General features: G+C 34.5%; 1 protein-coding gene across 1 annotated transcript in view; it reads right to left on the bottom strand.

Moving 5' to 3' along the window:
* The window catches only part of LOC106883841 (calmodulin-1), a 61617-nt gene that overhangs the window by 43031 nt on the left and 1086 nt on the right, over positions 1-17500 (bottom strand). The window lies entirely within an intron of this gene.

Consider the following 17500-nt stretch of genomic DNA (forward strand, 5'->3'; position numbering starts at 1 on the left):
GTCACACTCTGTGTCACACTCTGTGTCACACTGAATCACTCTGAGAACTATGTCAAGGGTACACGTGCCTGCGGAATGCTCGGCCACTTGCACGTTAATTTTACGAGCAGGCTGTTCTCTTGATCAGATCACTTGGAACCCTCATCGTCGTAACCGACGGAGAGCCAGTTTTTCTTTTATAGCCATGTGATGTCATTCGTGTTGATGTATTTGTAATGGCAATAGACGTCAGAGAGTTAGCAATCAATCTACACGCTTGATAGTAAGATAAGACATATTTGTAAGTAATCATTGCAAATAGTATAAAGTAGAAAGTGATATTACTTAGTGAGATTACCAGGCAAAAAAACAACAATGTCGTGTTGAGTGAATCTTTGACTTATAACGGTCACGCGTCAATGATGATTACTTCATAATGAGATGTTGTTGTTTTGAGTCTGGTGAATCTTAATCCAGGAAACCTAAGGTTAAATATTTCTGTCTCCAGAATTATATCACCCTTTGTATCTTTGATTTTTTTGAGGGAGATAGATTGTAATTTGAAGGAGATTCATCTACTACTTATAGCATGTCGAGTTCCTTGCAGAAGTTCTCTTGCTTGTTTATGTAGGGATATTTTGTACTTCAAGCACAAATTCTTTCTGACAAACGTTCGATCGAATAAAGATTCAATAGCGTTAACTAGATGTGAACGAGTATTGGGAATCAGATATTAGCATTTTCACAAAACCTGACACACATACAACAGTATAAAAGTGAGATTAAGTGCCCTATTCAAAATTGAAGAAAAACGATACAGCTGACTCGAACTTACAAAACACAAGCTACTAGTCCAGTAAATCATTCACACAACCAAGTTCGCTCTAAATTGTACATAGGGGAAGAAATCTATTGTTATTAAATAAGACGTAAAAAATGCAACCGGAAGCATGCAATATATCATAATGCGAATAAACTCTAAAATCAATACCCGTAATGAACTAATATGATGCCAAACGATTGAGAAATAATTGTATTAGGTATGGCATACTGTTTTTGTAGGAAATAGAGTTTAATTTGAATTGCTGACTGACATGGCAATGAGTTCGATGCTATCTATATTTTTTCGGAGCTGTTTTGATAACTTTGTCAATAGTTAGCAAATATACAGAATACTATAATGTATTTATTCAAGTAACTTTCTTCGTAATTGAGTAAATCTATTGGATATAATTTTTGCATACTGCATGAAGAATGAGCGATAGGAAAGCTGGGAGATATTCTGGATTTGAATATGCAATGTTACGGTTGGGAATTAAGTGTTAGAATAACTGGATGTCACTTGGGAGGAAGTCTCAAATGATATGAATGTATAACGAGGAATGAATAACTGAATAATTGAATAAATGATATGTGATTATAAAAATTGCTGGCATCGTTGGCATCAAAATATGAACTCAAATATACAAGAATTTACATGATCAATGAACACTGATATTGTAAAATAGCAGTTTAATATCTAATATCGTAAAATATACACGAATTTAAATAATGATATTATTTTCATTGGATTAATCACTAAACCAATATTGAAAATGTACTTTATTTTGTATTAATGAGAAGAAGGGAAATGCAGCGATCTTTCGCAAGATCTTGAAAACAAGTGGAAGACAGGTGGCAGAAGTTATCCTCATACCGGAGACCTGGCTTCAATGCATATATCAGAGTGGGCCCTAACGGAAGCACTTAAGGGCCAAGTGGTGTAATTAAACTGGGCGACTGATTAAGATTGCCAACAAGAACTGTTGGAGATCATCCGACTAGTTTCTTCATAGTCTCTTCCTAAATAATTTTGCTCAGAGGCTTTAGTAAGAGACACCTGACTTGTTTACTACGCAATAGATTGAACCAAACACTGCGTGCTTGCGAAACGAATCTCCTGCCATACAGTCACGGTAGTGATGCGCAATATTCTATGGTGAAGCCAATAATGCCATTTTCAATATCAGTTCTTTAAAGCGGCGAGCTGGCAGAAACGTTGCCTTTCATCATTTCAGGGTCGATAAATTAAGTACCAGTTACGCACTGGGATCGATGTAATCGACTTAATCCCTTTGTCTGTCCTTGTGTGTCCCATCTATGTTTAGCCCCCTGTTGGCAATAAAGAAATAAGAAACGTTAGCACGCCGGGCAAAATGCTTAGCGGTATTTGGTCTGTCTCTACGTTCTGAGTTCAAATCCCGTCAAGGGGTCGATAAATTAAGTACCAGTTGCGTACTAGGGTCGATCTTGGTCCCTTTCCCCAAAATTTCGGACCTTGTGCCTTGAGTAGAAAAGAATATCCGTTCTTCTTTTCGTTAGAGGATCAATTCAATGAATTCAATTTTTGCGAGGGTTAAAGAATCTAACCTTTCGTCAGACGTATGGCAAAGGTTCACAATCTTCACTCTTAACCGAAGCTGAACTTATTAAACATTTCTAGAATTTTCCTACTGCTTCTTAGTAATAATAGTGCTTATTTCTAAGACCACAAAACTAGAATGTATTCGATATCATTACATAACTAGTACTATACTATCAACCTTGAGAGGATGAAATGTAATTAATGGTAATATTGCAATAAAAAATAGAGCCTTCGTTATAGTTTCCACATGTGAATGCAGGAAGCATTAGCCAGGAGTAAGATACTACCAGTAGAGAAAGAGAGATTAAACATGTGACAATAAAGAAGTGGATGACAAACAGTCCTAGAGATAAAGATAAATTACGTGATGGATATTACAAGAGGAATCTTATCTTCAGTTTTTTTTTCTTTTTTGCTTGGCGCTAACACTTTTAACTAATATGTTGAGTCAGGTTCTTGGCTTAACATATTACTCAGATGAAATGCTCTGGGAGGCAATAAGCCATACTTTGACCATATTTTTACAACCTGGGGTTGTACGCTGCAGAGGATAAACAACTTAAAACGGTGCTGCAGGTAGAATTCGGATTTATTAACTGAATTGATATGCTATTGGGATTAGTAAATTGCGCTAAGGCAACCCTGAGGAGAGAAAAATTAATTAAAAGCGCTAATATCATGTTAGATAAAGAAATAGAGTTTAGAGAATTAGATCGAACACAGTGTTACGGATACTTAGGAATTAATGAACTAGACAGAGTAACGCACACACATATACACACATACGAAAGAAAAGCTTAAGACAGAACATTATAAACGCATTATATTAATACTTAAGATAAAGCTAAAAGTAAAAATAAGATGGCAGACATCAATACTCTAGCAGTCTCAGTAATAAGTTATAAGCATAATATTCTTAAGTGGACGTTAAATAACTTAGCAATATTAGAGAGAGAGAAAGAAAAAAGAAAAATAATAACTACATTCATGGTGTACCTACGAATCTTGACAGAATGTTTATATTTATCACAAACACAAACTGTTTTCTTTCTTTAAGGAAGCCAAGAAATACAAAATAGAGACTGAAATACCAGACACTTGTTAGATGAGAAGAGAAAAGAACATTACATATTGTAAAACACTTAACATCCTTGATGAAAATATCACTATAGACTACCATATTTTAGCAAGAAGAGCCCCCTACATAGATAGTAACTGGAGAAAAAGAAAGAAAAGAAATAAGATTGATAGCGACATAGAAAAATCGTAAAATTGTCTGAGAAACCGAAGACTGAAAGCTGAAAGGAAAGAATTATTGACTGTGACACACGGACTCCTCTCTAGAATTGGCCACAAGTATGCAACGAAACAATATATTAAATAACTGCAGATTACATGAAGGTTGTTATCGCGTATGACTTCGTGGCTTTCATACATTGAAAGTTTTGCCTGCATTATGAAATACCAACAGAATGTCGGTGGCATAGACATACACTAGAAAATGTACCAGGGATATCAAAGTGATCAATTACTGTCAGGAAACACCATGAAAGGAAGTATCTGCTTATCAACATATCGGTCCCAACTGATGATGGTATGTTCTTAAATTAAATGGAAAAAATAACTAAATATTAAGTTAAGGGAATAGAGATAATTAGAATAGTGGAACAGAAAATAGAAACAATGCATATAATAAAGAGAACCTTGGGAATGATTTTAAAAGATGTACACAAATATATAGCCAAACCCCATGACTTAAAAATATGCGCAACGTTTAGAAAACTGGATGACTGAACACCGTACACATGTCACATCTTTTCTTTTCAATACAACTAAAAGTACAAAGCACTGCATATGGCCAACACACACAGGATCGTGCGCGGTAGAGAAGCGAAAACACGTAATAAGACTAGTTGATAATGATGATGATGATGGTGGTGATAATAATAATTATAGTTATAAAGGGAAGTGGAGGGAAGAAGAAATGGAAAACGAGTACGATGAAAGAAGTGAAAGAGAAAAGTTGGAAGGAAAAGAAAAGAAAAAAGATTAAAGAGAAAGAAGAAAACAGTGAAGATGGTTTCTTTTCAGTGATTTGAAATGTTACGAATCACGAACACAATCATGAATGTAATTAATTGAATTAAAGCCCTAAAGATGTTTTTAGATAAAAATGGACTCTCTTATTGAATTTGAAAATTGACTCACTCTATTTCGTGACATTTTGGTTGATGAAAATATTTTTAAACAGAGACATAACAGAAACACAAATATGGGCTTAAAAACTTTTTAAAAATTAATTACCAACATCCATTCACCGACCGAGTCATTAGATAAAAGAACATGTCATAAGAAAATCACGCTTGGTTTTGTTTAGGCCCCAGATACAGCATATCTGTCATCAAATGCAACGTAGCTGTGCCCTTCCTATTATTATATTCAAAAATAATTATGACTGAGCTCATATCATTAAGTTTATGTTGCATTTTTAATCAGCAAGTAATTAAACAGAAACAGTTTTAACTATTATTTGCAGCAGGTCAAACACTCACATAAAGCATGTCTCTTTGGTTCGTATTGGCTGACGCTTTTAATATTAAGCTCCAGGACAAATCTGACCTGTCAAACATAACTACCCAGTCTATATTTGGATGGTATACTTATATTACATCTATAGTATATCTGCGATTTCATTATCCAATATGGTTTTCCTTTTTAAAGACAGCAGGAGTGGTCTAAGAGGAAGATTTGGTTACTAAATTGAAACTAGACAAATTTTGACTATGTATTAAAACCGAGCACATTTTATATTTACGTACAAAAGAAGGAAAAAAAAACTTTGATAATGGGATATCACTTACAAAATTTCAGAAAAACCAAAGTTCTCCAAAATTTTGATATAAATTCTTTAGAAATTTTATTAAATTTAGAAATCAATAATAATAATAATACTGCTAATTTAGGAAGTTAAAAGAAAAATTATAGAACATAAATAAAATTTCAGTCCAACCATGTACTATCATAAATAATTTAGGGAAATGTAATTATTCCTTTCAAGCAAGTGGCCATTAATATACAGTTTATTTAAACAATGTATCTTCCTTTATTACAACAATCCTTTATTAAAAGTATTTAAAAGATGTATATCATCGTGTAACAATGCAGTTTTGTGTTACAAAAAAAATGCATTAAATCCACGAGTTAAAGTATAAGATTAATTACATGAGTAATACTAATATAAATTCTCCAAAAGTGAAAGGTAGAAAATGGAAACTTATTTGGTTTAATGGTCCATTTAGCCTTACTGTAAGATTAATATCACTAAACAACCATTGGATTTATTAGATATTTTCAGAAAATGCATACATTTAAAAAAAAATCTGTCGAAACAAAATTCGTTATGCTAATGTCAGAGGAGGGAAAAACAAGAGGTACTTCTTCTCTGGTGATCACTCAACAAATTATGAAGGGGTCTGTGTGAAGGCGTTCCCAATTCTCTCCATTCCCCCGTAAAGGCAAGAGCGTAAGAGTAATATATTTGCATTCTGATACTTAATTTATATAATTCTAATCACGCATAATTAATTACAGAGTAAAAGCTTTCTAATATGTTTGGATTTAATACAGTACATCTGATTTACGCTCTTTGTGCTTATATGTATGAACGTATGTATGTATGTATGTATGTATGTATGTATGGCTTACTGTCTGTCTGTCTGGATAGATGAGTGTATGTATGTATTTACATACATGAGTACACACAAAAATGACCGTTGACTGAACACTATTCAATTTTTTTTCTCCGTGTTTTTCTCCTTGTCTCCGTATTCTTTCTGTTGAAAAGCGTAGCTCGAAACGTCAAAGACTTTCCGTATTCCCGAGCGTCATACTAATATATACTTTTGTTATTTACACCACCTGTCCTCGTCTGTTGTTATTATTTGTATATTCTCCCATATATATATATATATATATATATATATATATATATACATACATATATATATATGTGTATAAAAATATGATTTAGTATGTTCAGTAAGCAATGTTGCATGCGCCCCATGAAACCTGCTGACTTCGTGCTAATGTGTGGACTTAGCGATCTTTTCCAGTATAAAAGGACTAAAAATCGTTTTCTTCAAATACGTTAAAGTTACGATGAAATCAGGAGATAAGATGAATTACATGCACTTGGCCTCTACATGCACAAAGCCCCTGCGAGAATGGGTATTGATTATTTTGGTATTTTATTCAAATGAGAAATACGAGAGCCCAGCCATACTCTTTACATCACGTACACACATACGAGAGAGAGAGGGAGAGAGAGAGAGAGAGAGAGAGAGAGAGAGAGAGAGAGAGAGGGAGAGAGAGAGAGAGAGAGAGAGAGAGAGATGCACGCATACACACAAACACACACAGACTTACACAAACATGTAAATATTCATATGCCTGTGCGTGTTTGCAGTGTTTATGTGAACATGTGTCACTTGAATGTGATCCGTCAAACCATTTCTTAATATTTTGAAATTATTTCATCCTTACTTTCAGGACCACTACGAATTGCCGCCATATTTTTTCTTCCCCTTACTAAAAATCCAAGCTGAATTTATTGGGAATTTTCTACCTACACCATTCAGTACATCTTCTATCTGAATTATTTCATGAAGAAATCTTATTTTACTTATTATATTTTCCCGTAGGTTTTAAACTACCGAGTTCTCTTTTAAGAATACAGAAAAACTAAAAGACGAATTTGTCCTCGAATGAGCTCATCTCCATTACACAATATTTATATATCATTTATCAATATTGGTTTCAAATTTTGACTCGAGGACAATAATTTCAGATGAAAGAGTAAGTCGAGTAAGTCGACTCTAGTGATCAACTGGTACTTATTTTATCGACCCCGAAGGGATAAAAAGTGAAGTCGACCTCAGCGGAATTAGAACTGAGAACGTAAGAAATGCCGCTAAACATTTTTCCCGGCGTGCTAACGATTCTGTTAGCATATATGAATATAATTATGAATATAATTAACCATTTACCAACATTAATTATAATTTGGGTTTACGTTCGAAATCCGGTAAACAAAATACTGAAGTTTACTCTTTCCTTTGCTTATAAAATATTTCAACTTGAGTTGAATATTAACGGTTCCTGAGTTCGACCCAAGACCAGCAATTATAAGGGGAGAGAATTGGTCGATACCATGGACCCCCACCCCCTAAACAGTTCACTGATAATTTATTTTATCGACTAAATAAATTAAAGGATGAAAGGCAAAGTTGATCGCCCCGGGATTAGTACTCGGAATGTAAAGTGTTAGAAGAAAAATTGTTTATCTACAAAGCTGCCTAGCAATCTATCTACTTAGCAATCTTACGTATGTATGTATGTATGTATGTATGTATGTATGTATGTATGTGTGTGTGTATGGATGTATGTATGTATGTATGTATGTGTGTATGGATGTATGTAGGTATGTATCTATCTGTCTGTCTGTCTATTTATCTGTCTATCTGTTTGTCTGTCTTTTTGTCTGTCTGACTGTGTGTCTGTGTGTGTGTGCATGTGTGCGCACGCGTGAGCGTCTGTGGATAGTTTAGAAAGAAGGAAAATACATTCAATACTTACAGTACTGATTGCAAGTTTTATTAGACTTCAAGGTGTCTCAAATTGTTACTTTGAGACTCACGTTACCGATTATAAAACGATCGAAGAAGGGGACCAACGTGAGAATATATAAGCAAAGTTCGTCTGTCATTACGTTCTGAGTTCGAATTTTGCAGAGGCCGCCTTTGACTTCCATCCTTTCAGGGTTGATAAAACATATCAGCTAAGAACAGGGGTCCAATGTAATCGATTTTCCCCCTCCCACGAAATTGCTGATCTTGTGCCAAAATTTGAAATCAATATATAAGCAAAGTATTCGTTCACACATCTGAATATGATTTGCCTTCAAGATTTGATTGACTGCCTATTGTCTATTGTCTTTGTCTATTGCCACATACAGAGCACGTAATGCATTCATCTATTCACATACAAGATCGCATGTTTTTTAATATACAATGTGTCATACGTATAAATCACACAAAAGCATGGCAGCAGCTATTCTTAATGCGGTTTTACATTTAATGAATAACTGGATGTTTCTTTCCAATATGCGGCGATATATCAAGGTATGACAAATCCATTGTGTAGAAACTAAACGTTTTTAAGCAAAAGGTATTTGGGAATTTCTCAATGAATGTTGATGGAATATGTGCAAAAAGTTACCAATTCCGATCTTCCACTAAAAATATCGAAGCATTGTTAAACTTCTCTGAGAGATTTAACATAGCGAAACGTATTTTATGAACTGGTTAATTACTTAATTGTTAATATCGTCCTTCTTTAAGTTTCAGATATATTTGAGCAATTTTGTGGTAACTTATGAATTTTAAGTATATTGTAGGATCGATTTTTTTTCAAGGGATTTTCAGTAAGTCCTATATATAACGTTTAGTTTTATTTTATTTGTAAGACAGACCTTATCTCAATAAAATAATGATTTTGAGATATATATAATATCGAAAGGAAAAACATTTGTTTTGTTGCAATTATTCAAAGATATTTAAATATTTTTACTAGAATAAATTTTTCTGTTTATTTTACCTGTAGAAAAAGCGAAAGTTTTGGTGAAATTGTATCTCACCTTAATGATTTTTGTAAAATTCTGTAATATCTTTTACCTTCGGAAAAATACATATTTATAAGGTTTAGGAAAATAATGGTAATTTTCGAAACAGCATTTAAACTATATACAGACATTTTACTATGAATTTTCTCCGCATTTTATTTGCATTCTTTGAATATTAGTGCTGTTGTGTATATGTTATGCTGTTTTGAAGCCAATGTCATTCAGTGCATCATTGTAATAATGAGCAACGTTATTAAAAGTTTGTTTGACTAAGGGCAATCTGGATGTGCGCTCACTATTGTCATTAACTAAGGTTTTAAGAAGGCAGCGAGCTGGCTGAATCGTTAGCACGTAGGGGGAAATGCTTAGCAGTATTTCATCTTTCTTTAGGTTCTGAGTTCAACTTCCACCGAGGTCGACTTTGACTTTCATCCTTCCTGGGTCGATAAATAAAGTACCCGCTGCGTACTGCGGTCGATCTAATCGACTGGGTCCCCCCCCCAAAAAAAAATTTCGGGCCTTGAGCCTAACGTAGAAAAGATTAACTAAGATTTTTAAGGATTAATGAGTGATGGTTGAAATGTATATACTGTATTTTTTTGTTATTTATCAATGCTACAACTGTATTAGTAATAAGTACTCTCTGCGCTTTTATGTGTTTCGGATATACGACACTGGAGACAAGGAAATATTGTGTGCTGTTGCTTGTGGCAGTTGAAGAGTTGAATGTGCGAGGCATTTTAAAGATACAGAAAAACTTTAACTCCTTACACTATAAACTCTCCGCCTGGTGCGTAACTACAAAGTAAAACCGTGGTTAAGGCTAGGATATAACCCCACCGTCGTTCTAAAAATCCAGGCACCACAATGATGGAGAGTATATATAAAAAAATTGTCAGGCAAAAGAAGTGAAGTAAGGGAATATATGTTTATACCATTTGTTAACAAATATTCTCTCACTTCTCTTATCTTGTGAATTTATATATATATATATATATATATATATATATATATATATATATATATATATATATATATATATACATATATATATATATATATATATATATATATATATATATATATATATATATATATATATATATATATATATATATATATATATATATATATATATATATATATATATATATATATATATATATATATATATATATATATATATATATATATATATATATATATATATATATATATATATATATATATATATATATATATATATATATATGTATATATGTATATGGAGGCGCAATGGCCCAGTGGTTAGGGCAGCGGACTCGCGGTCATAGGATCGCGGTTTCGATTCCCAGACCGGGCATTGTGAGTGTTTATTGAGCGAAAACACCAACAGCTCCGGCAGGGGATGGTGGTGAACCCTGCTGTACTTTTCACCACAACTTTCTCTCACTCTTCCTTCCTGTTTCGGTTGCACCTGTAATTCAAACGGTCACACTGTGTCACGCTGAATATTCTCGAGAATTACGTTAAGGGTACACGTGTCTGTGGAGTCCTCAGCCACTTGTACGTTAATTTCACGAACAGGCTGTTCCGTTGATCGAATCAACTGGAACTCTCGACGTCATAAGCGACGGAGTGCCAACACACATATATAACTCCACCGTCATTCTAAAAATCCAGGAAGCTCAATGATGGAGAGTATATATAAAAAATTATCAAGCAAAAGAAGTAAAGTGAGGGAATATATGTTTATACCATTTGTTAATAAATGGTATAAACACATATTCTCTCACTTGTCTTATCTTGTGAATTTATATGTATATGTATGTGTGTGTGTTTGTGGATGAAAAGATTTTATGGCTTATTGCTTAATGTTCCACATAGCGGGATTAAAACTATAACCAGGTGATTTAGAAGCAAATTTATTGAATATGCGGCCATTCCAGATCCGGGTATAGAGAAAGTAGCTGGTTTAGAGAAACTGGTTTAGAGAAACAATAATCGATAATAAATGCGTCAAATTTTGGCACAAGGTTAATAATTTTAGAGGGGAAGGGTCTGTCGATTATGTTGAGCCCAGTACTTGACTTATTCTTTATTTTATCGATCCCGAAAGAACGAAAGGGAAAGTTGACATCAGCGGGATTTGAACTCAGGCCATATAGAATCAGAAAAAATACTGCAAAGATTTTTTTCTGATATTCTAACAATTCTGTTGGTTCGCAGTTTCATAATCGGTAATAATGGTAGCCGTAGACATCATGAAGAGAGGATATCGCTCGGTCATGGATGAAAGATCATCACCCAATTAGTTAGATGGCCAGATATCTTTTGATGCGGTCTGTTACGCTTATGCGTTTAGCAGAAGCAACAGAACATTTTATGAGATTAGAAATGGCCTTACCGCATTTTTTTTCTAAATCCTTTATATTAGCGATGTTTCCATATCAATGCGGCAATGCGATGATTATATCAAAATCTTCTTTAATCTGCACGTGAGGTGTTATTCGATAAAACCTCTTAAGCTGACGTTAAGAATAATCAGGAGTTTGTGTTGATACTCTTAGGACTATAACCGACCAACCGACCTAATATACTCAACACGTGACATTAATTCTATTGATAAAATTAACGAGGATACTGGAACAGTGCAGGCTGCTTAGAGTGTAGAAAGCTGAACTAACTGAACAAAGAAAGCCAGATTAAATGTATTTCAGTGCATAATTTCACTGTATTTTGAGTTCGAAATCATGTCAGTGTGTATTTTCTTCGCCATGCAACAGTTGCTTAAATCAATATTCCTAAAAAACATCGTAGATATCTTTTATCTTTTACTTGTTTCACTCATTGGATTGCAGCCATACTGAAGTAATGGTTTTAGTGAATCAGACTGACTCCAATGCTTATTTTAAAGTTTGGTACTTATTCTATCGGTCTTTTTGCCGAACCGCTACGGAGATGTAAACAAACCAACACCGGTTATTAAGCGGTGGGAGGACAAACGCAGACACAAGGACGCACAGAATATTTCGGCAGGTTTTCACACTTTCCGTTTACCAAATTCTCTCACAAAGGGCTATGATAGAAGACATTTGACTAAGGTATCGCGGAGTGGGATTGAACTCAAATCCACATGGCTGCAAGGCGAACTACTTAACAACACAGACATGTCTGAGCTTAAATATGAATAGAACTATGATAAGAGTATTAAAGGTAGAAATCGACCGATATTTATATTTGAGAAATAGAAGTAGAAATCAGATGAAAATAATTGAATCAGAATTAATTACTTGTCCTACACTCTGTTACAAATTAATACGACATTCATCGATTACTGACGTAATATGTTCAATATTACTAAGGCGGCGGGCTGGCAGAAACGTTAGAACGCCGGGCGAAATGCTTAACAGTATTTCGTCTGTCTTTATGTTCTGAGTTCAAATTCCGCCGAGGTCGACTTTGCCTTTCATTCTTTCGAGGTCGATAAATTAAGTACCCGTTGCGTACTGAGGTCGATGTAATCGACTTAATCTCTTTGTCCGTCCTTGTTTGTTCCCTCTATGTTTAGCCCCTTGTGGGCAATAAAGAAATAAGAAACGTTAGCACGCCGGGCGAAATGCTTAGCGGTATTTCGTCTGTCTTTATGTTCTGAGTTCAAATTCCGCCGAGGTTGACTTTGCCTTTCATCATTTCGGGGACGATAAATTAGGTACCAGTTGCGTGCTAGGATGGATCTAATCGACTGACTCCTTCCCCCCAAAATTCGGGCCTTGTGCCTAGAGTAAAAAGAATATACTCAACATTATATAATGTCATCACGATGGAAGGACTTAAAGGCCATAAGCTTTTCCCGTTCCTTCATAATAATCTAAGGAAGGAACATGTATTGCTATATGAAATCATTTCCATGAAAAAAGGTAAATTTCAGATCCTAGTCACCCATGATAACAGACCTGTGATCGAAAGCACACCAGGTACGACCACTCTGCTTTTTGGGGGATATTAAAGATTATATTGTCCAATGTGACCTTACTTTTTATTAATATAGTACGTGTGATTTCGGTAAGATTTGGCTACTGACGCTAGGGACTGCATATAGATTCCCCTACCACCCTGAGCATCCAGTGTGTGTGTGTGTGTGTGTGTGTGTGTGAAATTCCATATGTAAACCCTCTAGAATATGCTTGATCAATATATATTTTATCTGCCTCACAAAATTTAATAAGTTATTGTATCGAAGATTGTATCGAAGATTGTATCGAAGATTGTATCGAAGATTGTATCGAAGATTGTTCGATAGCTAAGGGCGAGATATCGACCATCAATTATCGATGCATTCCATCTATGTCTACGTAAATATGTCTCTATTTTGTCAGCTGAGCAGAATATAATTCACTCAGAACATCTAACAAGTCTGAAACACGTACACCGCTTTGCCTCAATCGGTTTTACAGACAAGATCCACGCCTGTCTGTACAATTTTTATTTTCCAATAATTTCAGTCAGCTGATTTTGTTGGAATTTACGACTTCGCTTATTCTTTTACTCTTTTACTTGTTTCAATCATTTGACTGCGGCCATGCTGGAGTACAACCTTTAGTCGAACGAATCGACCCCAGCACCTATTCTTTGTAAGCCTAGTACTTGTTCTGTTGGTCATTTTTGCATGCGTGACGCACATGGAATGGATTTCTTTTGAGGTGAGATGCCTGAACTCACTAGCCGATGAATTCGTAAGTGCCTTTTCTTCTCGTTGGTTTTTGGTGTCGCATGGCCAGAAATTACCGTGAATTTTTTTAGAGACACTTTCAAATTTATCAGAATATTGGGCTGAAGAGTCGGAATAGAGTAATCTCTTAACCGCGAAACGTTCGTATCCAATTCACTAAAGGCAGGTTTTTTTTTGCTTTTCACTCTGGTTTTTTGTTCTATGTGTGCCATAAATATCGCCATCCGTTTAGAGAAAAAATTGTAGTTTAGAATCAGTAGTTCTTTGACTGCTATTTCTAAATTTTCAGTATGTTGGAGAAGCAACTCAATGTTAATCCCTGTATATTTATGATGATAAATGATTTACCGATAAAGGTTTTTTCATACTGAACTACTTGGCAAAATTGTTAATTATTAATTCTATTACTAATTGACGATTCCCTGCCCTTATTCTTGTGTATATATATATATATATATATATATATATATATATATATATATATATATATATATATATATATATATATATGACAAAGGAGTAAGAAAGAAATTATCATAAACTTCATTAGCTCCTATGATGGTACACAGGCATTCAACTATGAGTGCATTGCATCTAGCAGCAGAAAGAGCTGTAAACTAATGAAGTTTTTGGCATAACTGTTGTTTATTCCTTTGTCGTTCTAATTTCATATAAGTGCTCTGTACTCGACTGACGCTTCGTTCTGAAACATATGTATTCGGCGTTCGAAAACCAGGCTATTTGTATTGCTATGTCCAAGCGAAAATAATGATAACAAGAAAACTAAAAATTAGCCCTACCGCTCTCAAAAATTAAGTAAAAAAAAAAAAAAAAGCAGGTAATATAATCCAGAATCCTTGTCCGGTACCGGCTCGATTCCAAAGTCTAATCACTTTGTGCCAGTCATGAGGCCGAACATCCCTGAAAGTTTCATCCGAATCCAAACAGCGGTTCTTGAGTTATCTTGTCCACGGACAAACAAACACGACTGAAAACAATACCTCTACCTTCGCTAAGGCGGAAGTAATAGTAGTAGTAGTAGTAATAATAATAATAATGATAATAATAATAATAATAATAATAATAATAATAATAATAATAATAATAACAATAATAACAATAATAATAATGAAGATAATGATGATGATGATGATGATGATGATGATGATGATGGTGATGATGCATGTTATTACCTACATTTATATTTAAAGAACTGGGTGTTAGCATTCTTTATATATAATTGCTCCTCGTCAGCCTTCTAACATGTGAATGTCTTCAGGCTAATGATTTTTATTCCTCGCTTCGTCACAAGAAACTGTTATCTTTATAACGTCAGTAGTTATAAAGGGAATATCTACTTGTAAGAAACTAGTGAGGTTGTGAGAGCGATATGTATTGGAAAAGACTAATCAAATGAAGGTCGATTCTTCACTTTTAGTTATCAAATATTCTTTGATATAATCACAATACGTTTCCACATTGACGCTAAACAGATGTTGATTGAGTATATTGTGTATCATTAACACGTATTTTGTTCAAGATAACGCTGTACTGCTGGTACTTTTAGCGATATATGTGTATGTTGGTGCATATAATGTATATATATATATATCCAAATAAAAGTATGTATATATCTATTTATCGAAATATGTATCTACATGCACCTATCTATCTACACAAACATATATATTCATATATGTATGTCTCTCTCATACCCTCTCTCTCTCTCTCTAAATGTATATATATTGCACTGTCTTGTCTCTGGATCATATCAGTGGACTGGAGAGTTACTATGAGGCTCTGCGCAAGCCTTATTGGACCTAAAGCTTTAAGTTTTGTTATCGCCACCGAGGCGACTATCCGATGCCCGGTCTAGCCGGAGGGCTCCACGGTGAGCATGAAAGCCGCAGACTCGAACCTGGATGAAGTCAACTGCTGGTGCAATTACCTTAAACACGGGCGTTGCTGGCATTTTTACATGGGCAATGGTCATTGATGGTCATCCTCGGTCACGAGTGGATAACTATCATCATCGTCATCATCATATATAGACGTACACTTAGATACACAATCACTTATGCTGATTGTGTACACTGTGATATAATGGTCCTGTGGTGGCCTGACATAAATATTCACGAACACACAGTCACACACACACACACACACACACACACACACACACACACACACACACACACGTATGTATGTATATGTAGTTGTCATTGCTAAGTCCAGGGTTACATTTTCCTTCATGCCGAAACTATTGCAAACCTTGAATGGTGAGAGGTATTTACAGATTGTTTCGAAGTAGTGGAATTTGAATCGTGTCTTTCTCGTATCCTCTACTCAAATGCAGGACATTGTTTCTCGAGATATATAGTTTCAATTTTCCCCCAATTATCTATTAGGTATCAGAAAGCCTTTCGGTGCTGACAAATTAATAAACTTCTTATACCTCTGCAATGGGGATGCCGTTACCCACAAATATTTGAGATCGAATTTAGAAGAAAAGCCACTCGACTGACTGATAAAGATTCAATCAACAAATACGGCTTGATCATTATGCCACAGGCGCATTCAACCCCTTACCTCTTCTATCAGCATTACAACGGCATCTACTTTCCTGAAGTGGCTATATACACCCATTCTTAACATATGCTTGATCGTCCACGCTTGTATTTTCTCAACCAGTTATCTTACTCTTTTCTAACTTCCAAGGTTCAGCACTGAGCACTATACAAAAAGTCTCTTGGGAATTTTCTCTCAATTGTATATATATATATATATATATATATATATATATATATATATATATATATATATATATATATATATATATATATATATATATGTATGTATGTATGTATGTATGTATGTATGTATGTATGTATATATGTTGTGTCTTCAGAGAAAAATCAACAGATCTTCACACTGAATATATATAAATATCACCAAACAGTCTGAAAGAGCCTGTCTCACATTTTCTGATAAAACAGTCAGAAGTGAAATAACCCACATTATTCCTTAGAGACACCGCTGAATACGTCGTCTTTTTGTAATGAATCAAGGACCGGCTAGTCTGGTGATAGCCATCATCTTCCTTCTGTCTCTTGAAAATTGTCGAATTGTCAGGTACTAAACTTCAGACGAATGTCATTTTTGGAATCTTTTCAATAATTCTAACTATTCTTCCAAGTCGGATATTTCATTGTTGACTTGTCTCCATTTTTTTGTGATATTTATCAGTCATCTAATTCATCTCATACCATTCTCCACTCTATTTCTCTTGTTCTTTCTGTTCTTAGTTTTTCTCTCTTCTTCTCTCTCTCTTTCTCAATATTTCTCGACATCTTTACTCCACTTCTCATCCATGCAATATTCTTTATTTTCTTCTCCAAATCTTCAATTGAAACTTTCCTTTTGTCTTTTGAATCTTTCTTTTAAAAAATTTCCAGCCTAGTATCGATTAACTTGCTTAACAGTTGAAATATATTGACGTAAGGGAAGGAAATAGAGTGATGGTACTGAAGTTGGTGTTAGTGGTGGGGATTTTACAGGTGGTTGGGAGGGGAATGAAGAAAAAGCGAATAAGGCCAGAAATCAATGTTGCTTCACACAAGTGATTATTGGACAGAAGATTGCAATTCTGTTAATTTTTTTTCTTTTCTTTTCAAATTCGACAAACTCAAGCTGATAGAAATAACAACAACAACAACAACAATAACAA

Source organism: Octopus bimaculoides, chromosome 11 (assembly GCF_046866305.1).
Source record: "Octopus bimaculoides isolate indiv1 chromosome 11, ASM4686630v1, whole genome shotgun sequence".
NCBI classification, from domain to species: domain Eukaryota; kingdom Metazoa; phylum Mollusca; class Cephalopoda; order Octopoda; family Octopodidae; genus Octopus; species Octopus bimaculoides.